This window comes from Triturus cristatus, chromosome 1_2 (assembly GCF_964204655.1).
Source record: "Triturus cristatus chromosome 1_2, aTriCri1.1, whole genome shotgun sequence".
NCBI classification, from domain to species: Eukaryota; Metazoa; Chordata; class Amphibia; order Caudata; family Salamandridae; genus Triturus; species Triturus cristatus.
Genome location: NC_140580.1, coordinates 705,344,959 through 705,368,701, shown reverse-complemented (window position 1 = coordinate 705,368,701; position 23,743 = coordinate 705,344,959). Strand labels below are relative to the sequence as shown.

General features: G+C 47.1%; 1 protein-coding gene across 6 annotated transcripts in view; it reads right to left on the bottom strand.

Annotated features, from left to right (window-relative positions):
- Positions 1-23,743, bottom strand: part of ATP13A2 (ATPase cation transporting 13A2) — a 650,312-nt gene that overhangs the window by 396,395 nt on the left and 230,174 nt on the right. Inside the window, exon 1 of one of the 6 annotated variants that reach the window (XM_085608576.1) lies at positions 17,399-17,576. The exons of 4 other annotated variants lie outside the window; for them this stretch is intronic. The gene's annotated coding sequence lies outside the window, so the exon portion shown is untranslated. Of the gene's footprint in view, positions 1-17,398; positions 17,577-23,743 lie in introns of those variants that run through there. One more of the 6 variants, XM_085608575.1, reaches the window with a different exon arrangement.

Sequence of the window (23,743 nt, the reverse complement as noted above, 5' to 3'; positions counted from 1 at the left end):
GGTGTTGATGTCCAGGGGGTGGTAACAGGCCTTAGTTTAAGGGGGATAGTTCCTCTGTTCCATGGTTTTTATCTCTCTGTAACAGCTATGCACGGGGGGAGTTTCCGACGCATTCTCTTTCCAGTCACCATGCCTAAATCGTACAGTTGGGGTGGGGAGGGTGGGGGGCTGGGGGTTTTTTGGGTAGGGGTATGTGTTCCTTGTTTTTTGCTTTTGTTTTTTCTGGCTTGCATGATCTTCATCTTCTTACTGCTCATGGGTGGGGGTGGTGTTGGGCTCTACTGCGGCTTTAAAGGCGCTTACATTGTGGAGTGTATGCTTGTTGTGATGTTGATGCAACCTCCTGATGCTAAATAGCTCACTTAGCTCTCCGATGGGAGTATGTAATTTGGACAGACTGAAGGTATTATCGTTTAACGTTAAGGGCCTGAACCAGCCTGTTAAGAGGCAGAAGATATTAGACTATGTTAAAAGACTGAGGGGTGATATTGTTTTACTCCAGGAGACGAAACTTGAGGCTAAGCAGTTTTACCACCTGAGGAATACATTTTATAATGAGGTGGTGGGTGCTGAGGCTGTGAACAAAAAGAATGGTGTCCTGATACTTGTTGCGAGGAAGTCTAAGGTGGAGATTTTGTCGTCTGAAGTTAGTGCAGATGGTAGATGGGTCACGGCCAAAATGAGTAAGGATAATACAGAGTTCTATGTTACTAGCGTGTACGCCCCCAACACTAGCGACTTGGTTTTTTGGGACAAACTAAATAAACACCTTGAAACTATTCCGGACAACGCGGTGCATATAGTAGCTGGGGATTTCAATCTTCCAATAGATGCAATTTTAGATAGAGACTCACACTGCACCTTTAAGTCAACAAAAGCGCATAAAGCTTTTCTTAGTCTGTGTAAGCGCTTTAACTTGGTGGATACATGGAGACTCCAGAATCCCACTGAGAGGGATTATACTTTCTATTCTTTTTTTTTTTTTTTTTTTTTTTTTTTAAAGACCTTTATTGTTATGTTTACGATACACAGCTTTGGCCTACAACCCTTCGGGCCGGCCGCATATTGAATTCATGCACTTTGTCTTAACTAACACAGCCCAGTGCCGTCAACCCGGGGGTACGGCGGCGCTAGAAAGTGCATTCGTATCACAGTGAAAGAAGGATAATGCAGGCCTCATTTTTCCTATGTAAACCATAAACAAACGGAGAGCTCCCAACGGCGCCGGCGCCGAACGAGCAACTACTCCCCCCCCCCCCCTCCCCCCCAAACTTCCCTAGAACCAGTCACCACTCGTACCGTAGATATACTCTGTACCCATGGGCGGCTGCGGCACCCCACCTCAGCCCCGGGAGCCACTGAAACGTGGGAGTCCTATATAGCCCCTGCATCATCCTGCTCGACTGCAGGCGGCTCACAAATGCCACCCCTAAAGTCATTCCATTTGGACCATACTTCCCCCCATTTCCTGGGGCACCCTCTCGCAATATATACAGTCTTTTCTCGCAGCATGCACCAGTCCATGTCGCCGTGCCAGTCCGAGAGTCTTGGTGGAGTAGGGCTTCCCCAGAGTCTGGCAATGTTCCGTTTAGCCACCATTTGACCAAGCGTCACCCAGAGCCTACCCTTCGGTGGCAGGTCCGTTGGCTCCCAGATGTTCAGGAGACACCTCTTGGCCTCCGGGCGAATTTCCACCTCCCATACCTCCTCCATACACTTCACCACCCTCCTCCAATAGCGTTGAATCTGGGGGCAGTCCCACAACACGTGGAAGAAGGTGCCCGTCCCCCCACATCCCCTCCTACAAAGAACTGTGTCAACCCTGCCCATGGTGTGCAACCTAGTACAGGAGAAATAGATTCTGTGTAGCAGCTTGAGTTGGATCAGGCGCAGCCGGGCAGATATCGCGACCTCCCTAGGGGAGGCTAACGCATAGAGCCATTCCTCATCATCTATCTCAAGCCCGTCAGCGACCCACTTTTCTCTAAGGGGCAGCAGCAGATCAGGGGGGTTGTTAATTAGTTTTTTGTATGTGAGGGAGATGGCGTGTTCTGGGAGGTACCCATCCAGTAACCTATCTTCCAGCGGGGAGGCTTGCGGCGGCTTAGTGTCGGGTGGAATATTGGCCTGTAAGGAGTGCCGCACCTGCAGGTATCTGAAGTATTCAGTGTGCGCAAGCTCATATGTGTCCTGCAGTTGGGCGAACGTACGGACCCCCGCGGGGCCCCAGATGTCTCTGATTTGGGAGATGCCTATGAGGTCCCAGTTGCGGAAGCCCTTAGTGCGTCCAAGATTACCCAATTGTTCAGACGCCCAGAGCGGCGTGACTAGTGTTAGGACTCCCTCCCATCCGAGCTTCCTCTGGGCCATGCGCCAGACTTGAACCGAGTGAAGGGTAGGACCCGTGAGGTTGTGCGTACCTCGTTTGGAGTAGAGTGCTCTCTCATAGTTCCCACCGGGAAGCAGCCACCGATCCATACCAAAGGCTGGGTCGTTCCCGTCACCATATGTCCCGTGATTTATCGCTGTGAGATGGGCCGCCCAGTAATACTTACGAATATCGGGAAGGGCTATACCGCCGTCGTACCACCCCAACGTGAGTTTATTCAGCGAGATTCGGGGCGACCCTGCCCATAGGAGGTCCCGCAGCGCCGCCTCTATCGCCGCAAAGTAGGTGTTAGGGACTAAGTCGGGATAGTTTTGTAACGCATAGAGGAACCGTGGCAACCCCAGCATCTTGAATAAGGCCGCCCGACCCAACAACGACATTGGCAGGCGCTGCCAGGCCTTGGCCTCCCTCTGCAGCCGAACCAACGGTGGCTTGAGGTTGCGCTCGTATAACAGGGTCTTGTCAGTCGTGATGAATATTCCCAAATACCGGAAGCCGTCGTCCGCCACCCTGATAGGGCACGCGTCAGGGAGCCTCGGGGGGTCGCCCCGCAAGACGTAAAGATGTGATTTAGCCCAATTGATCCGGAAGCCAGAATTACGCCCAAAACTCGCAAATATGTCGAGTGCCACTATGAGGGACCTGCGCGGCCTGCAAAGGTATAAGAGAATGTCGTCGGCGTAGAGGGATATTCTGTCCTCCCACCCTTCCGTCCACGCTATACCTCTGAGATCTACGTCCTGCCTTATCCAGGCCGCGAGCGGCTCAAGGGAGAGGGCAAAGAGAAGAGGAGAGAGGGGGCAGCCCTGCCTAGTCCCTCTGGCAAGCGGGAACACCTCGGACAATTTGTTATTAACCAGTACCTGCGCTAGGGGTTCGGTGTATAAGAGACGCACCCAGGCTATAAATTGAGGTCCAAATCCGAATTTATGCAGAACTGCAAACATGTATGGCCACTCTAAGGTGTCGAAGGCCATCGTGGCGTCTAGGGAGACCACCACTGCGTCTTCCTGCAGTCTGTGGCGCTGCCCCAGAACACCGTGCAACCGTCTGATGTTGAGGGCCGTGTTACGGTGAGGCATGAATCCCGATTGGTCCGGATGGACCAACGAGGGAAGCACTGCCTTAAGCCTGTTGGCAAGCGTCTTTGCCAGTATTTTGGGCTCCGCATTGAGGAGCGAAATTGGCCTGTAGGAGGCACAGGAGTCCTTGGGTCTCCCGTCCTTAGGGAGTGCCACTATAGTCGCGATGCGCTGGTCGCGGGGTAGGACCCCACTTTCCTTGCTTCGATCGAACATGAGCTTCAAGTATTTGCTCGTGACATCCGGACGGAGTTTGTAAAGCTCTATCGGAAGGCCGTTGGGTCCGAGAGCCTTTCCCGGGCGAAGTTCCCCTATTGCACGCTGCAGTTCGGATTCGGTAATCGGGCCATCCATAGTTTCACGATCTTCTTCCGAAAGGGAGGGCAAGCGAATGTCCGTTAAGAGGACCCTGGAGTCCTCCTCCGGCCTATCAGACTCACTCCGATAGACCCGCTGGAAGTGTCTCGCGAATTGGCTAACTATTTCCCTGGGTTCTGTCACTACAGTCCCAGACTCGGTGCGTATTTCAGGCACCACCTTGCTGGCTTGTTGTTTTTTCTCCAGCCAGGCTATCAATTTCCCCGCTTTATCTCCCTGATCATAGATCGTGCCAAGCTTATGTTGAGCCACTGTCTGAGCCTCCTGGGTGACCAGAGCCCTATATTCCGCCGCCTTCAGCTGCAGTTTGTGCCTAGCTTCACAACCCCCCCCGCAGTCGCCTCCCCTTCCAGAGCCTCCAATTCCGCCTCAATCGTGGTAACCTGCAGGCGCCGCTCCCGACGTCGTGCCGCTATGACCGAGAGCGCCTCCCCTCTAATCACGGGTTTAAATGCCTCCCATAGGGTGACCGGGGAGTCTACGGAGCCAAAATTATCATCAAAGTACTGGGAGATTGAGTCGGACACGTGTTTCCTGGTGTCCTCATTTTTCAATTGCCAAGCGCTCACGGGCACTATCCCTCCCTCCCGGTGAGTGCCAAAAACGATGTGTGTACGGACAGGTGAATGGTCGGAGATACCCCTAGGCAGGAGCTCCGTCTCCCGGACTGTCATATCGGGCTGCAGGAGGGTAAGGATATAATCTAGTCGTGAGAAGGAGTGGTGCGACCCCGAGAAGAAGGTAAAGTGGGTGTCTGTAGGGTGGAGCAGCCGCCAAACATCTGTGAGTCCGAAGCAGTCAATAAATTCCGCCAACCACCCCTGCCCTCGAGGGAGGTCCCGGGGCGGCTGCCTATCACGGGTTCCTGACACCACGGCGTTAAAGTCCCCGCCTAGCATCAACTGACCCCCGGGAAGGGAAAATACTTTCTATTCTTCACCACATGACTCGTATTCCCGGATTGACTACCTCCTTATCACACAGAATGGCGTTCCTAGATTAGAATCTACAACCATTGAACCTCGTGTATTATCTGATCACTCGTGCATTTCATTAACAATTACTAATGTCAAACCATCCTCTCGTCAGACATCTTGGCGGCTGAATGATGAAATCCTAACTAGTGACAAGCATCGGTCCACAATCCAGGAGGCGATATCCTCCTACCTTCAGATCAATAAACAGGGGGACACGTCCGATCTCATTAGGTGGGAGGCTCTGAAAAGTACTATAAGGGGAGTGTGTATCAAAATTAGGTCGGAGATGAATAAATCTTATAATGAGAAGTTGGAGGCTTTGGAGATGGATATTAGGAATCTAGAGATTAAACATTTAAAAGATAGGGATGAGGTGTCTCTTGCTGCATTGGCGAATAAAAAATATGAATATAATAAAATAGTTAGTGAGAGAGCGGGAGTCTGGCTTGATAAAGGTAGGCGGTTTAAGCTTTGTGAGTCTAATAAGGCAGGAAAGTCCCTTGCCTCATATTTGAAGTTCAAGGTTCAGAAGAACTCTATTAGTGTCATTAAAGATGCATTGGGACACTCGCATTCAGACCCTGACAAAATAACGGAGGTGTTTAGGGTTTTCTACGAGGATCTCTATGCAAAGAATGAGGCGGTAGAAGAATCTAGAATTAAGGACTACTTAGATAAATGCGAACTCCCACAGCTTTCGGATGAGGACCGGGTCAGTCTTAATGGTCCAATTAGCTCTTCAGAGATAGAGATTGCTATTAAACGCTTAAAAGTAGGGAAAGCCCCGGGCCCTGACGGATTCACTGCAAAATTTTATAAAACCTTCCCCTCCCTTTTGGTCGAACCCCTCCTAAGGCTATTTCAAGGTATTAATAAATCGGGTGAGGTTAGAGGTACTTTGGCAGAGGCCATAATTGCTGTACTTCCTAAAGATGGGAAGGACCCCTCACTTCCGAAAAACTATAGGCCGATTTCATTGATTAATATTGATTGCAAACTCCTGGCCATGATACTTTCCGCCCGCCTCCAGGGGGTTCTCCCGCAGCTGATCCACCCATCCCAGGCAGGCTTCCTTAAGAACCGTTTGTCCAGTGACAATACAAGAATTTTGGCGCATGTACTAGAAAAAGCAAAACTTTTAGACACACCGACTGCAGCAATAACACTAGATGCTGAAAAAGCATTCGATAAGGTTGATTGGTCCTTCCTCCGCGCTGTTCTCTGTAAATTCAACTTAGGGGAGTCATTTACTAGACTGGTAATGTCCCTTTACTGCTGCCCTTCGGCGCGTGTTAGGGCTGGTGGATCCTTTTCCTCTCCCTTTTGCTTACAGCAAGGCACGCGACAGGGTTGCCCCCTGTCACCCTCACTGTTCCTGTTGGCAATTGAACCGTTCTTATATCATATAAGACATGACCCCAATATAGCGGGTATACCGTTCGGTGATTGCACTGTAAAATTAACGGCTTATGCGGACGATGTGCTGATTATGTCGGAAAGAGCGGATGAGGCAATTCCGGCGCTCATGACTGACATTGAGGAATTTTCCAGAGTCTCTGGATATAAACTCAATAAAGATAAAACGGAGGTCAAACTTTTGAACAGTGTTGGGGGCAAGGGGATTATCGGAGATTCTGGGCTTACATGGCAGCCTCGGTGTTTTAAATATCTTGGGCTGGATTTTGATAAGGATTTGATCTCTACACTGAAAGTAAATGAAGACTTGACCCTGAAAAAGATTTCTACATTACTGGAAGGTTGGTCCCCAAAGGTTCTCTCCTGGTGGGGTAGAGCAGAGACGCTAAAAATGATGTCGACCCCGTTGGTCAATTATCTGGCCAGTATGCTCCCCATGACGTTCCCTAATGCTTTTGTTAATAAGGTGGATCAGTTGTTTGGGAATTTTCTGTGGAAGGGCAAGAAGGCCAGAGTTTCACTGAAGAAATTACAATTAGCAAAAGACAAAGGTGGTCTGGGTCTCCCCTCCTTCAGGTGCTATCAGACAGCGTTTCTGTGCAAACAAGGTGCTCAGTGGCTGTTAAAATCCCCTGCGTATACACCATTATGGATTAATATTGAGGAGGCACTAGTGGATCATGCGCCTTTGGAGGCCCTCCTCACGATGGACCTGTCACACCTTCCTCATTCTAAATATATCATGCTGAATACTAGAAGGGCCTTACTTAGACTCGACCAAACACATAAAACGAACTTGACATTTGCCAGTTCATCGTTTATGTCCCTGTGGAGGAATGCCCGTCTTAAACATAAGGGTAGCAGTATATTCTGGGAGTCTTGGTCCAAGAAGGGCATTAATTTGGTGAAGGACTTATATGATGATAATGCTCCGCTGCCATTCTCGACCTTACAACACCGGCATGACCTTACCCCGATGGATTTTTATGATTTCCTAAAACTTAAATCGATGCCGACAGCGAGTAACTTCTCTCCTTATGTCCCATGGCTACTACAGCATATCCCACGACTGGTACATGCTGGCCACTTTGTGTCGAAGGTGTATAAAATGTTGTTGCCTCTACCCATGAAAAAACACAAAAGAGTGGAGGTCGTATGGGAGGCTGAGCCAAATCTATCAGGCATATCTTTTGATTGGGAAGTGATTCATAAGTTAGCCCTTACACATAAAGTCTCACCCATCCTGTTTCAGACGAAATATATGCTTCTCAACAGGGCCTTTTGGACGCCCGACAGGCTTTCCAGATGTAAATTAAGAGACTCTCCTGTGTGCTGGAACTGTCAGTCAGGTACTGGAGATCTTGCACACATGCTATTTTCCTGTCCTTCATTAGGGGATTATTGGGGGAAGATATTTGATTGCATTTCTCACGTTTTTAAGATAAAACCTATACAGGAATTTGTTTACGTTATTCTGGGGGCACTGGATCCGCAAATAACAACAGACCGAGATCGCCAGCTGATGGATTTAATGTTGACAATGGCATGTAAAGTGATTCTTTGCAAGTGGAAAAATGCGACTGAAGTGAGTTTTAAAATCTGGCAGGAATGGCTATCTTTCCTGAGGGGGTCTAGCAATCCGGCGCTGCAGGCTTCTACATGGAGCCCTTCTAACAAAAAGCTTTGGAAATCATTGGATGCATCCTCCTTTCATTATGAGCCACCTTGAGAGGTATACTGTGGTTGGTCCCTCTGAATGGGGTTGTTGTAAGGTGAGGCGTGATTGACCTCTCGAGTCCAAGGGCGCTGCGCCCACACATCGAGCAATGTAACTAGGGATGTACCTGTATATTGATGATGCGAGCTGGAATGGGTTTTCTTCTTTATTTCATTTGTCTTGTTATTCATTTCTATTTTTTGTATTTGTATGTATGGACATGACTATTTTGAACTTTGTCTACGGAAGAGTTATTGTATTGTCTCTGTTACTTTAATAAAAACGATTTGAAATTAAAAAAAAAGAATTTACTGATTAGACTTGTAGTATTTAATTGTGTCTATTGTAGTAACTAAGCTTTTGCATATTATATTGGAGATATTTTTGTAACAATTTTTGTTAATTGATACAATAACATTTTTACTTACTTACTTACTTGATTCTTCCCCACTCCAATCTACCCCACCTCACTTCAATCTATTTACCATAATCCACCCAATCTACCCCACTCCAGCCTATCCCAATCCACTGCACTCCAAATTTCCCCAATCTACCCCAATCTATTCCACTCCACCCCAATATATCCCACGCCACTTCACCCCAATATATTCCACTCCACCCCAATATATCCCACTCCACCCCAATATACCCCCTCCACCCCAATATACCCCACGCCACTCTACTCCAACCTACCCCACTCCAATCTACCCCCGCCACCCCAATCTACTCCACTTCACTCCAATCTATGCCAATTTAATCTATCCCACCCAAATCTACCCCACTCCATCCCAATCGACCGCACACCACTCCATTCAACTCCACTCCAATTTACCCCACTCTAAACGACCCCAATTTCCCCATATCCCATTCCATTCTACCTCACTATAATCCACCCAACCTACCCCACTCCACTCTAGCCCACTCAAATCCAGCCTACCCCACTCCATTCCAGACTGCCCCCACTCCAATCCAGCCCACCCCACTCCAATTCATTGGGCGAGTCTTTGTAGCGAGCCATGATTTAGAGCTCTGGAGTGGAGTCTGGAGGCAATGAGAGTTTCTCACAGTGCCTGCCAGCGGGTCACAAAGGGACTCAGTTTTTCCCCCTCTGCAGATCGCACAGAGCAATGGTCTTGAGAGCCAAATGTAATTCTGATTCTATGTAAAAGTGTGTGAAGAAGGTACAAAGTTGTTGAAATATTGACAGGGCGAACTTAAGACCACGCAATACTTGAAGGTAAATGGGTGGGTGTGTATGCATGTGGAGGGAAGGAGGTGTAAGGAATTACATGCTGAATGAAGGAATTACATGCTGAATGAGAGACTATCAAGAGTGTGTGAAAGCAGAAGGACATGAGATGTGAAATGTATAGCTCGAGGATTTCATTAAAATCTTGGGAGGAGAAAGGCGTGACTGGCAGTGAGAGACTGAGGACGTAAATGTTGCGATTTTTGAAGCCACAAAAGCCACCTTGTGTGGCCCTGCGTAGCTTCATAAATAGGGAGTAAAGTGACGCAGATCACCGTGTTGCGTTACTCTGCCCTGGGAAAGCGTTCCATGGGCATTTCGTGAGTGTTCCCTTGCAACTCTCATGGTTTTTGATGCATACCTAGATTTACCAAAAGTGGTAGACCTGGGAATGTGCCAACATAGAAAGAAGAATATGCCTCTCAGGATTATTTTTGTGCTGGAAGGGGCAGACACCATTGAACCATGGTGCGTGGGTGTCAGTGTTGGGACTAGGCAGCAAAAACGGCACCAGCGCAGGGGCAAAGGTAGGAATGCGCCATATTCTTTTAAATACTGCACATTCCTGCCCTTTCCCTGTCACACAGCCCAGCATGGTGACTTAATGAGCTACATTACTTTTTATAAATATGCCCATACTAGATATGGTTATTATTCAGAAAACATGATATGGCACTGCATAAAGAAACTGGTAGAAGTTCACTTCAGTAACTATCTGGCACATAGGAACGGAGCCAAAACAAATGTACATTTATTCTAATGAGTGAACAATCGGACAAACTAAGGTAGATTCATTCTAACCAAAGAAGACATTTTGAGACTGATAGCTGCATACTTTGCACTACTTAACTTTACATTTCATTATCATTCACTTAATAAAAAGTTTCTATTAAGAGACAAGCTTGGTTCCAGGATTATTAGAGCCAAAGGCAAATGTCTTTTGTTTCTGTGGACTCGTAAACAGAGCCATAATTTCAGCTTCCCTCTGCAATGTGGGAGGAACTCTTTGAGGCCTATTCCTGGTAGGCAGCTGTACATTAACACTGTTTCTTGATGTAATAAATGCATTGTATTGTGTTTCAAGTGCATTTACATAGCAATAACTACCCATTATGAGGTATTAATGCACTTTACCTTGAGTTGCACAGTTCTACCGGAAACCAAGGTTAGTGGTTAGCCTAATACATGATTGGTTATTAGGTTTAGCCATGCGCATTCAGGGAAGCAAATCCATGCATTTTCGTCACCTATTTGGGATAAATTGAAGGGAATTAAATGAGAGTAAGGGCTTCCCGCAAAATGCAGGTTACTGAAGAAGTGAACAGATGGGCTAGAATGGACTGGGTATTATTGGGTTACAGAGGGAGGAGGTTGTGATCTAGTGAAAGGGTTACCTAACACCAGGGCTTTAAGTGGGATGAAAACACTAGTGGGGAGGCCTCACAAAGGGGCGTGGCCAATGTAATTAAGGGCGTGGCTTAAAAACACATAAGCTAAAAATCTGTGCTTAGCATAGTGTGCCGCCCGACTTGTATTTTGCTGTTTCTGTCATTGCATCCAAATATATGTGACAACTAGTAACATCATACCTACAACAAGTCAAACTATTGGCTTTGTCAATGGTTGTTAGTTGCATAAAATAAAAAAGCAGCAACTATGGCTTGTACATACTATTGAAAAAGCTTCCACTTAAAGCTCTGGTGGCGCCACGACAAAGCTGCTGCTCCTGAGTTTCAAAAGGAGAAGGGAAATCCAGAGAGAAAATGACTCTCTTTAAAGGATTTCCCTTCCCCTACAACGCTCACATGGCATGACGTCATGCCCCAACTTCTCCACTAGTGAGAAGTGAGCAGTGTGAGCACGCACCCATCAATGTGCCTGCTGCCGGCACGGACCTCCTGTGCCAAGGCACAAAACAGACCCCGATAGGGACCCGTTTCAAGGCCCCTTTAAAAAAGACTGCTGGTGCTCAGCACCGGTGAGACCTGGCCCACTTAAAGCCCTGCCTAACACCTTACTTTGTTGTTTTCTGTAATGCAGATTTCAGGATTAGGTAGAAAGATCAGGAGCTGCAGTGGAATCGGGAGACAATGAAGGTTTGATGTGCCATAAGCGGGTTTTAGAGGAGAGGTCAGGTCAGTGCCATACGCTGACGGTACTTGCCATCCTGACTCCCAGGCTCAGCGAGTCCACATCCCGCTCAGCCCAATCGGTTTTGCGCGCCTGTTCTGAGCTCACCCACTCTACCCACCCAGTTGCTTTCAGAAAAGGGCGGCCTGGCCCATAATATACCACTTTCACGCATAAATGATCTGTGAATCTCACACCCTCAGGCAGGGCTTTAAGTGCGATGAAAACACTGTGGCTGCCCGCTGCCCCCCTTAGTCCCATTTGGGCATTTCCCCACCCCCACTAACAATAGGGGACTCTAGGAGGAGTCCCCTTACCACACGCTTCACTTCCGGCACGTAGAGGAGGGGGAGGTATGTATGCCTCCACCGGCCATCTTGGCGTCCTCTTTGCGCCGGTCACGCCGTCTGGACATTTGGAGGCCATGTGAGAAGCCCCAAACACCAGCCGGCAGCACACTGAGCCGGGCACCAAAACCAAGGGTTAGGCCTGCAGGAGGATCAGCTGACGGCACCATATAGAAACAGGTCCAGATGTACACTGGGGGGGCATTCCCCTGCAACCAAAGGCAGGTTTCGGGTTGCTTCAATGAGGATCTATCCACCTGCGCTTTAGCCAGGGCGGTATGTGGGTGGTATAGTTGTTATATAGCAAGTGTGCGGTCGTTCAAAAAGTTTGGTAAACACCACGTAGAGCCTCGTGGCGTCAGGGCATTATTGACCATGCAGCATTCGCAACATTCAGAATAGGGCCAGTATTTGCACCAAAGTTTCCTGTTGGTTCCCACAGACTTGTCTGCCCCCAGGGTTATCCTCTATGGGTTAGAACTTGAGACTGAGGGGGCATCTCCTGCTTCGGCGTCCCAAATAAGTCGATAGCTACGCTGGGGTGGAGGTACCATGCAGGTCCTGTCCACCACTGGGTTCCCCCCAGGCGATGGGATCAATCTAGGTGGGACCACGAAGTCTACGGTTCTTGGGAAGCTTCCAGCGGTAGAGCATTTAGCAACAGATAAAGTATCAGCGAGTGGGTAACAGACATCTGCTCTCCAGCAGCACCGTGCCCTGGACGCGCGTTGCCCAAACTCTGAGGCCTACCCATAGGGGGGCTGAGTAGCAAAAAACAAGTAAATAGGTTTCATAGGCGGGCCTCTGGCCTTACAGCTGTGTGAAATCACCATCATTTAGAGATGGGCCCAGGTAAGAATAGGGCATTTCTTAATGTCCGGAGGACCATTGCGGTTGGTGGTATCCCCCAGCGGAGTCACTGGTCGCGTACTGCAGCTGCAGGAAACTGGGAACCTGGTTTACGGACACTTTTACCTCGCTTAGGGGATGCGGCCAGCCAACATATGGTGCTGCCGTCCCAATAACTGGGGTGTCAGCGGGTCAAACACAAGGGGACATTATGTCAATAGAACATTTGGCACGCCCAGGATGTCACTAAAACTCTACTTCAATGGAGCAGGAATTTGCCACCGCAGGGGATGCTCTGGGTTGGCGGGGGGGCACACCGCAGGGGATGCTCTGGGTTGGCGGGGGGCACCCCCCTGCCACCCTCCCACCGGGGAGCATGATGGGAGGGGCGAAGTAGGACTTAGTCAATCCTCAATGCCCATGGTCACGAGCTGTCGGCTAGGAGCACTCCTGTGCACCAGGTTTAGCATATAGTGGGGACTGTCCAAAGGTTAAGTAAAACCCTTCTCGCCATAATAGCCAAAGCAGGCAGGCGGGTGGGGCCAAGTGGCAAACCCAGTGAATATGTTTAAGAAATGTGTGTCTCTGGCCTTACTGCGGTGCAGAGCCATTCTCAATTAGAGGTATGCCCAGGTGAAAATTGTGCGCTGCTTAAGGTTCTAATGACCGGTGCTGTTTGTAGTATCTTTTCAAAGGGGAGAGATGTTATCACTTGATCGCTTACAACATAGCACATTCAAGCGGGCGTTGTGTCATTGCAAGTTGCAATGGGAGATTCCCTTATTACACCAGCAGCTGCACACATGGCCAGCAGTATGCAGCCTGGGAAGTCTGGGGGCGAATACCACAGATAAAACTGCAAAGGCAAAATTACTGTACAACAGGAGGGATAATGGCAAGTACACAAAGGCTCCCTTGCTTAAATGTCACATATTCCAGGGCGGGATAGTCATCAATTGACACTGGGAACCTTAGATTCTAATAGTATCTCTGGTAATATACACATGACTCCGTGGTCTCCTGGGGTATGTAGTCCCACCCTGTAGTGTAGAATGCAACAGAACTGCACATTGCCACTATCTGGAGTGTGACAGATACAACAATTTGATCCCTGCCAAAGCAAACCAAGGTTCTTATGGCCAAATGCCCAACATACAACCGTTCACTCCTGCCTCACTGAAGGCAGTCTGTTAACAGAGGTATAGAACGGGACGTCTTGCACCAGGGTGCGGACAATGCACAGGCAACACAGCAGAAAGTCTGCTGTCAGACAAAAGGTGCTTGCAGGCTAGGAGGCCAGGCAATGTATCAGAGCCAATTCTAAGGACCCCTCTCCCCCAACCGGACTGCCTGAGAATGTGAGTGCAGTGGGATTTGCAATGTTGCAGGTATTCTCCCACCCATACAGGGGCAGAAGCATACGTGCAGGAAACTGCATAAATGTAGTGGGAACAAGACCTATGGAACATCAAGAGTCACAGCTGGTCAGCAGGTACGTGGGCATCTGTGATAGAGCGTTAGGCGTAAAACAGTTTTGTTCGCCATGGATTATTGATAGAGAAGGTCTGTGCACATGTCGGGTCAACCTCAACTAAGAGGTGCCTCTGCTCCCAGGTCGGGTTACGGGTTGCTTCAGTGATGCGCAAAATGCCCCGCCCACATAGCCAAGTATATAGGCTGGTTGTGGAAGCGGTCTTATAAACAAGTGTGCTGCGGTTCCATCGAACCAGGTGATAGGGTGCACAAGAGGCTAGAAGAGCTGCAACTACAGGGTTCAAGAGGTGGGAGCCACTTCAGCTTGAAGGAAGATAGCGATGTTTAAGAGTAGAGCCCCCTCCTGGGAGGCCATCACATCCTTGCAGGGCATGCGAGGCACTGGTCCATTCCCAGAGAAGCATAAACCGCTCCCTGCGCGAATTCGCAGAGCAAGGGGCTTTGGCTCGATCAGGCATGAGCCATGCCGGGCGAACACCAAAGGTTATTTTGACAAAGTTGGGGTGCACTTGGCACAGGTGGGCTTGGATCTGTTCCTACTGGACATGAAGACGGCCCGTGAAGTTGAATGTGGCAGTGAGAAAGGAACTGTTTTGGTGGGGGGCTCTTTAGGCGACGGTGGCCGCCTCCAGAGCTGTGGCGGAGTTACAGGGCGATCTGGAAGCATATGGGTACAGAAAGGTTACCTCTGCAAGAGCACAATAGGGGTGCCAGAGCCAAATCACAGGAACCTCGTGTGGAGGGTCCTGGAACAACTGCGTTGGCGCCCCGTTAGTCCTTCGGGCGGTTGTGGGCCTGAACAACCGGGGGTTTGCCTTGCTACGCTCCGCCCTGAAAGGGGCGTGAGTAATAAGGGACCAATGTGTCACGTGATCCAGTAAGGGGATCACCAGTGATCCAGTAAGGGGATCACCCCCATAAGGGTAGCGCTGATTGGGTTTTCCACAGTGCTTGGCTCATCAGGCGGGCAGGGCAGCATAGGTTGGTACAGCTGCCTGCCCTTGGATCGCCCGTAAGATAACCCACCGTATTGCATACTTTTGTATGGAATAAACCTGCAGCAATATTTTTCCCAAACAAAAGTTGTGTTGTGTTTTTATTTATGCATGCATACTCTGTTGTGGTAAGGGTGGGGTGTGATGCCATAATGGGACTATGCGGCTGCCCACGGCCCCCCTTAGTCCCATTTGGACATTTCCCCACCCCCACTAACAATAGGGGTCTCTAGGAGGAGTCCCCTTACCATACGCGTCACTTCCGGCACATAGAGGAGGGGGAGGTATTTATGCCTCCCCCGGCAATCCTTGCGTCCTCTTTGCGCCGGACACGCCGTCTCCCACCCTACCGCTTACCCGGCGTGGGGTTGGCAGGCGAAGTGCATAGGATGTTGTAATGTTTTCTTTGTCATTGCAGGCGGAGTTACAGGGCGATCTGGAAGCATATGGGTACAGAAAGGTTACCTCTGCAAGAGCACAATAGGGGTGCCAGAGCCAAATCACAGGAACCTTGTGTGGAGGGTCCTGGAACAACTGCATCGGCGCCCCGTTAGTCCTGCGGGCGGTTGTGGGCCTGAACAACCGGGGGTTTGCCTTGCTACGCTCCGCCCTGAAAGGGGCGCGAGTATTAAGGGACCAATGTGTCACATGATCCAGTAAGGGGATCACCAGTGATCCAGTAAGGGGATCACCCCCATAAGGGTAGCGCTGATTGGTTTCTCCACAGTGCTTGGCTCATCAGGCGGGCAGGGCAGCATAGGTTGGTACAGCTGCCTGCCCTTGGATTGCCCGTAAAATAACCCACCGTATTGCATACTTTTGTATGGAATAAACCTGCAGCAATATTTTTCCCAAACAAAAGTTGTGTTGTGTTTTTATTTATGCATGCATACTCTGTTGTGGTAAGGGTGGGGTGTGATGCCATAATGGGACTATGGTTGCATCTCCCATAGGGGCGTGGCCAATGTAATTAAGGGCGGGGCTTAAAACACACGCTAAATATCTGTGCTGAGCATTGTGTGCCACCCGTCTGGTATTTTGCTGCTTCTGTCCATTGATCCAGATATATAACATTACACATACAAATTAGCAACACCTATGACTTTGTTGTATATAATATTAAATGGTTCAATTCTTGTAGGCGAAGTTGTGGCGTAAAGGCTAGAACTACCGACTTTCGAACCTGAGAAAGCAGGATCAAACGGCGCCTCACATCCGCAACATCCTGCGATTCAAAATGTAAACACATCCTTTTGTAATGTTACTGGTGCTTATGTTTGCGTTATATAAAACTGAAAATGAGTCACTTCCAAGCTGCATCAAAAGCAATCACGGGTGCTACTATTGCCGAGTTAAGCGTTCTCCCCCCCCCCCCCCCCCCCCCCAACCCGAGGGTAACAATGGAGCCCGATTGGGACCCGTTTCGGCACTTGCTTTTAAGACCGGCTTGTGCGCAGCACTGGCAAGACCAGACCCCCTGAGTGGGCGACACTTCATTAACTGTGCCAAGCTCAGTCACCACCTCAAAGCAGCATAAACATTGACCAGCCAGTCCTTGGTGGATCCAATAATTTTCTAAAAGTAGCAAGAGGGTGGCCCACGAACTGAGGTCCCCCGTTTAATCACACCCTTTTGGGGTCCGTACATCTCTTGAAATACCCTCTACAAGGCACGCACGCGGCAAAGCTTTCTCAGGAATTAAAAACAAATCTTCCACGTGCAAATATGGGCGGTTCTCGTGAAAGACTGATAAAACAGTGGCGTAACGCAAAATAATGTCCCCGCCCTACCCGAATGTGAAGAGAGGGGGCCCTCGACTAGCCCATATCTCCCAGATATTCATTCGTTTATGGGGGAATGGGGCCCCGCTCAAGGTCGGGAGCCCCACTACACCGCAGGTGCTTGCATTACGGCCCTGAGCAGGGAGGGGCATGCGCGACATCGCAGAAATGTCAATTTGCCCAACTATATACGGGAGAGTCCCGATTTGAGCAAAACGTTTTTAAGGTTAATTTGCTTGCTGGTACAACGTTTGAAGTGGTAATTGCAAGTAAAAAAAATCCGCGATTTTATCTTTATACCTCCCCTTTAAGCGTTCGCAGATGCACCAGCCCTGAAAGTCCCTCAAGCTTGTGAAATCGGGACAAACCCCTATGCGCCTCTAGTGCCTCTGTACATGGCATCCCTCCTAAATAAGTCCACCTCTCGTTACCCCCAGCGGCGCCTCCCACCCGGAAACGATGGCTAGTGAGAGAGGTAATGCGGTTTCTGTTTTCGCACTGCTGCTTGCTTATACAGGGAATCAGCTGACCGGAGCCTCTTCCCTTCCAACCTCTCACGAAACAGAAAAACTTGACGTGTCGCTGAGCGGTTACCTGGGGGAGCACTGCCGAGACATTCGCGGGGGTCAGTCCTGACTTCGCCCGGCTCCGTCGGGTCCTCTGCGTCCCCTGCTGCTCTGGCGGCGCCGCCAGACCCCGGACTGCGAGTGTTTTAGTGCAGGCGGCTTCCCTCCCACGCGCACCTGCACTACCGGTTTAGTGTCCGTGCCACGCCTAGAACACACACACACCTGCTCCGGCAACGGCAAGGGACTGCCACAGTTTATGCGCACAGCTAAGCAGGGGCATAGCGGGTGCAGCAGCGTCGGGATGCAGGGGACCCTCCGCACTGTCTCTTACTGCCAAACATGTAGCCGCCGAGCTCCTCAGTTCTGCTCTACAGGTCGGGATCTGGCGCTTGGTCACCCGAAGGAATCGATGAAAGGCCCCATTCCTAAAGCATAAGTGTACAGGTGAAAATGCCCTAAAGGGAGAGCTTGCCTGACAATTCGGGTGGGGTCAAGTGAAAGGGCAGCAGAGCTGGGCCAGGGAGGACGATATCTCAGTAAAGATGACCGGAGTGGGAAATACCGAACGGGTGCTTAAACTCAGAGAGATTTGACAATATGCTTCTCAATGACACGTGACATATCTTTGGCAGCATTGGCTGCCCCCCCCCCCTTTCCCAGTCATCATTTGCTCTCATTAGATGTTTAAGTTTTAGATCCCAAATATTAAGAAGCTAAAACCTCTTAGTGAAATCAGGACAACAAGGAAAACAAGCATTGGCAAAGCCAATAGGTCTCGCCTTTGGGACCTATTTTCTTTGCCAATGGTACTAGCTAGGCTGTACAACATCCCGATGCTATGAAGCATAGCTTTTACAAAATAAAACAAAAAGACTATTACACTACTGGTCGTATCATTTTGCAGACATGCACAAAAAGCATGCCTGTACCTACAAAATGAAGCAAGTTCCTGTTTTTCTTTTTGTTTGTCGACTTGAGTTGGATCGGTAAACAACAAAAAAAGTAGTACAGGTGAGGGGAAGCAACACGGAGGGGAAAGGGGGGGCATCAAAATCACAGGGGGTGGGGAAGCAAAAGGAGGGCCAAAGCAAAACAGGAACACAGGCTGGAGGGAAAGGAACACAGTCACATGGGTGGGGGTAAGGAATAAAGAGGGCATGGGTAGCGGTAGGGTGAATGAACAAGGAGGGGCAGGTGGGAGTGATGGAGCAAGGACTCGTAGAAAAGAGCCTTGCTCGTAAACAATCAGCTCCTTTGACTTGCTAACAAGTTATTACATTTGTTTTGTATAACACTAATGCGCACCACACAAATACGCGGGTTAGTGAAGCTTGCTTATGTGTTTACTAACGTGAAAAATATGAACGAAGGACTAAAACTGCTTTAAACGGGGAATCTTTACTGAGCATGAAACAGAACTTTCTTTCCTAATTTAATTGGGTTAATTGGGTTAGAAGAAGGCTTGCAGAAGAATCTCGAGGAGGAAGAGAGTGTCAGAGAGGGGTGCGGCGTAATCGTCGGTATTCTAGGGAGGTAACTATCCTGTCCTGAATCCTGTCCTGAAGTCTTTGTTTCCTGATCTATCTCAGGGGACCATCACCAGCCCTTTGGCCAGGGGGTTGGTCTTTCACACCATCCTTGGTAAAGAATGTTTCATTATTTGTAAATGATCTTTTCTCTCTGTCCTCTCCTTTCTGAGCATTTTGTCATTTTTTGAGTCTGTAGTATATGAATGGTATCTAATGAATTGAATTCTCTTTCCAATGAATGAAGATGGCTGTACTGTATTTTTGAAGTGGTTTGCATGCTCTAAAAGTTTAGATAAAGCATTTAAATCCTAAAAGAGTCTGTGGGTATTTCATTATAATTAAAGTGTAAGTAAGTTAGTTTTAAAATATTCTCACCATCAACTAGTTCATCTAATGGTCCATCGACCAGAGGAAATAACTTTTTGATCTGTGAAGGGTTAGTTAAAGGAGAATAAAGGTATTTAGACTAATCCTAAACATTGAAAGAAACTCATAAACTTGACAACCAGCGGTTTACTCAATTGTGTGTTTATGGGCCCAGGTGAGTATATGGTAGTAGAGTATCTGTTGTTGTTGAACCACTGGATCAGTTTTCTGGTAGCTGTGCTATGGTTATTATTGGGTAGTTTGGTGGTGAATATTGATTATTACGTTTTTTTTTTACTTCTGTGGGCTGCACCACCAAACCATGTATCCAAAAATAAAGATTAAATGTCCATCCAATGTTGGAAATATTTGAAAATTTCTTTATTCTTCCTTTGTTTTATTCAAATTAGATCACCATGCAGCCAATGCGTTTTGTTCTTTTAGACAAGAACTTCTCCAGGGCTGTAAAAATATAAAAAACAAGTGTATAGTACAATCTAATGTGTATAAAAACATACAAATAATATTACCACATTTGATATAATACGATAAGACAGAAAAAAATAATAATAAAGTGCGGAGACACAACTGCATTAAAACACAACATATTGCGTTCGATGAATCTGAGACATTTGCCTCTATATGGTCCGATGTCTTTCATCAGATCGATTATGTATTGCTGTGTGTAGCAATATGTCGTGATTTAATGAATGAATGATTTGGAACCGAGACCTAGGTTAACTCCGTATGAGGCTTTGGAAGAATGGGAAACTGAGGGAGGCATATGAACGAGAAAAATGCCGAAGTGAGAAGTATAGAGGATTTTTTCCCAGATATTTGCACGAATCACGCGAAGGTCAGATGAAGCAATGGAGAAGAACTAAAGTATCACAGGGTTTATATTCAGTGTTAATGGCTGAGGAACAGTCTGGAAGCAAGTGTAAGGAGAAAATGAAACATATGAATGTGATAGGATATGGTGAATCAGATGATGAATTGATAGAGGATATTTTAACTAAAAATCCTCCACCGTACCAAGAAGGACCCAGTAGAGTCACCCCAAGTGCACCGGTATTGGGAACACCCTTAGTTCCTCAAATTTTATACAATACATCAGTCAATAGGGAGCTTCATGATAAAGAAAGAGAAGTATTGAATAAAAATAGGGAAGAATGAATACAGAAAATAAATCAGTTGAATTTAAATGCTGAAGCTTTGACAGTACCAGTGACTATAGATCCCGTTATTCCATTATATGGAGATAAAATGAGTTGCCCCAAACCTCAAGCAGTAACCATTCCTTTGAGCAATCCCAGAAAAGAGACCGTAATATCTGATGATCAAGCTAGTGAGTGCGATTAGGTCATTTAATTAATGGACCTTCTTATAAGGGAGCTTGTAATTGAAACTCCGAAAAAAGAATCACACCTGGAAATTCAAATGAAAAAGGGTCCATGATACTTTTAGGAACTAGAAGTTCGACAACGGTCACACCAGAAGATTTGGAAAGATGGGCACAGGGAATAGAAAAACGAAGCTCAGTACCAAAAATTTTAGACCTTTACAAATTGAAAGTGGAGTTGGAAGAGATGATAGCTGGAAATGTGGGAATAGAAAGATTGAACCTTTACAATGAGGAAGAGTTGTTGTTTATATGTAGAAGTATAAACAGAAATGCAAAGTTGTTTCATGAGAAATTGACAGAGATTGCTTCAGAGATTGGAGTGGATATAGGGAGATCCAAATTATTGCAGAAACCATACAGAGTGGATTTTACTTATAAGGATTTGGAGAATATGAATGTGTCTGGTAGAAAACTACAGATAAAAGAGCTAATTACCATTTTGCAGAAGTGGGGCGACATTGACAAGTGGAGAACTAGGTGGACAAGGAAAAAGGCGGAAGCACAAGCAAAGGAAGCATCATCTGCATTCTTACTAAAATAATCAGAAAAAGCAGAGAGATTGTGTCCTATGAGAGAAGATCCTGGAGGTGGATATGTTCATGTTCCACGGAGCAGACAGGATATTTTGTCATTTACAAATGATTTGCTAGGTTAAGAGAGAAACCCGTTGAATGGTATAAACAGGTGGAAAGATTTGTGAAAGTTTCTGTTAAAGGATTTGGTTGGTCTGTTTGATATCGTCATACCTGCTGATTTATTGACAGAGTGTAAGATCACAGTTGATTGGCCAAGTGTGGAGTACCCAAGAGATTCTAAAACAGGAGCACCATCAGATGAGGTGATGAGGAAATATCACCAAGTAATTACTTTTCTGAAAGGGAAAATCCCTCCTAAAGAAACGGATTGGGTAAAGATAAATAGAACAACTCAAGAGACAAATGAGTCTGTACATGCATACTATGAGCGGTTACTACAAGTATTTAAGCAGTATAGTGGCTTTGAGAATATTGGTGATAAGGATATGGGACATTTTGTGTATCGGTTTGTGTATGGTTTGAAACCAGAGATTAGTTAGATGATTCAACAGCACATGTTGTGCTGGCAGAGCAAGACGAAAGATGAGATTTTGAAATATGCGAAGTATTGCGGGGACGACATTGAGGCAAGGCGCAGGAAATTAAAGGAGAAAATGATGTGGGCACAAGTGAAATTGGCAGAACAGCAGGAAAATAAATTAAATACCCCGACTGATAGTCCGGTGAAAGAGCAGACTCAGTATGATCAAGTGGCGAGTGGTGGTAAAGTAAAAAGACGAATAAATAGATAGGAAGCAAAGAAGAAGTTTCCTTGTCATGCATGCGGAAAGCTTGGACATTGGAAGAACGAGTGTAAGAGTATTCAGAATAATAATGGACCAAATCAAAATTTAAATCCACAGACACAGAATGAAGTGATTATATATCAGCCACAGCAGGTAGTTAATCCACAGTATCAGGTGCCACAAGCTCCTATGCCAAACTTTGTGAACCCTCAAAAGTACAGTGCGTAAGCCGGATTTCACAGAGGAAGTGGTAAGAAAAATTCTGTTGTTTCACAATATCTTTTACAGAATAATAATGACGATGCAGACTATGTGCAATGACGGTGCCTGAGGGGGGTGGAAGAGGAGTGCGTGCTTGGCGCATCCTTGCCGGTAGATCAGTCAGGTCCACTCATTGATGGCAAAGTGGAAGGTAATGATATCACTTTTCTATTGGATACTGGTGCTACCCGGTCTACTGTGAGAACAGCAGACATCCCAATCCTACCCCTCTCAGGAGAATCTATCCAAGTTGTAGGAGTTTCTAATCAAAAGATTAGAACCCCAATCACTAAGCCAATGGAAGTACATATTGGACATTTTAAAGACATGCATCGATTTGCAGTGCGTGATTCTAGTCCAGTAAATCTGTTAGGATGAGACCTATTGTGCAAGATGAACTGCACAATCTACTGTACACCAGATGGTGTCGCTTTTCAACCCCCTGATGAAGATATTGTATACAAAATGTTGTAAGCCGAGCAAGGTACAGAAGTAGATGGAATGTTTTCATTGATGACTGAAAGTGAATTACCAGAAGAATTGAGAACCACAGTGAATCCCGGTGTATGGGATTTTACAGGAAAAGATATTGGGCTCATGTCAAATGTAGACCCAGTGAAAGTAACGGTGAAAGAAGGAGCAGTTAATCCAAACAAACTACCGTACAAAATGAGCCCAGAAGTGAAAGCAGGAGTTGCTCCAGAAATTGACCGAATGATTAAATCAAGGCATTTTAAAAGAAATAATGAGTAGTCCTTGTAATTCGCCAATAATAGGACTTAAAAAGCCTAGCGGAAAATACAGAATAGTGCAGGATTTATGAAAAATAAACAATTGTAGTGCCTTGTTATCCAATAGTGCCAAATCCAGCAGTGATCCTTTATCAGAGACCCTAGAATGCAGGCTGGTTTACAGTAATTGATTTGTGCCAAGCCTTTTCCTCTATTCTTTTGCACCCAGACAGCCAATATCTTTTCGCATTTAAGTTCGAAGATCTTCTCTTGGCATGGTGCCGAGTTCCTCAAGGGTATACAGAGAGTCCCTCAATTTTCAATCAAATCCTGAAAAAGTATCTAGAAACATTGGTCATGCCCAGAAATTCAGTTCTGGTTCAGTACATTGATGACCTACTAGTGGCATCAAAATCACGAGAAGATTGTGCCACTGACACAATTGCATTGCTGAACCATTTGGCCGAAGGAGGACACAAAGTGTCTCCAGAGAAATTGCAGTTTTGTCAACAAGAAGTTAAATATTTAGGGAATAAAATAGAAAGAGAAGTTAGAAAAGTGACCCCAGAGAGAATAAAGTTAACAAAGCAAATGCAGTTACCCCAGACACAAAAGGAGATGAGAATGTTTCTCGTAGTAGTTGGGTACTGTAGGCAGTGGATTACAGGATTTTCCCTGCTGGTAAAACCATTGATTCAGCTGGCTCTGAAAAGAGCAAAAAATATATCTGATTGTTTGGAATGATGAGTGCGTGGAA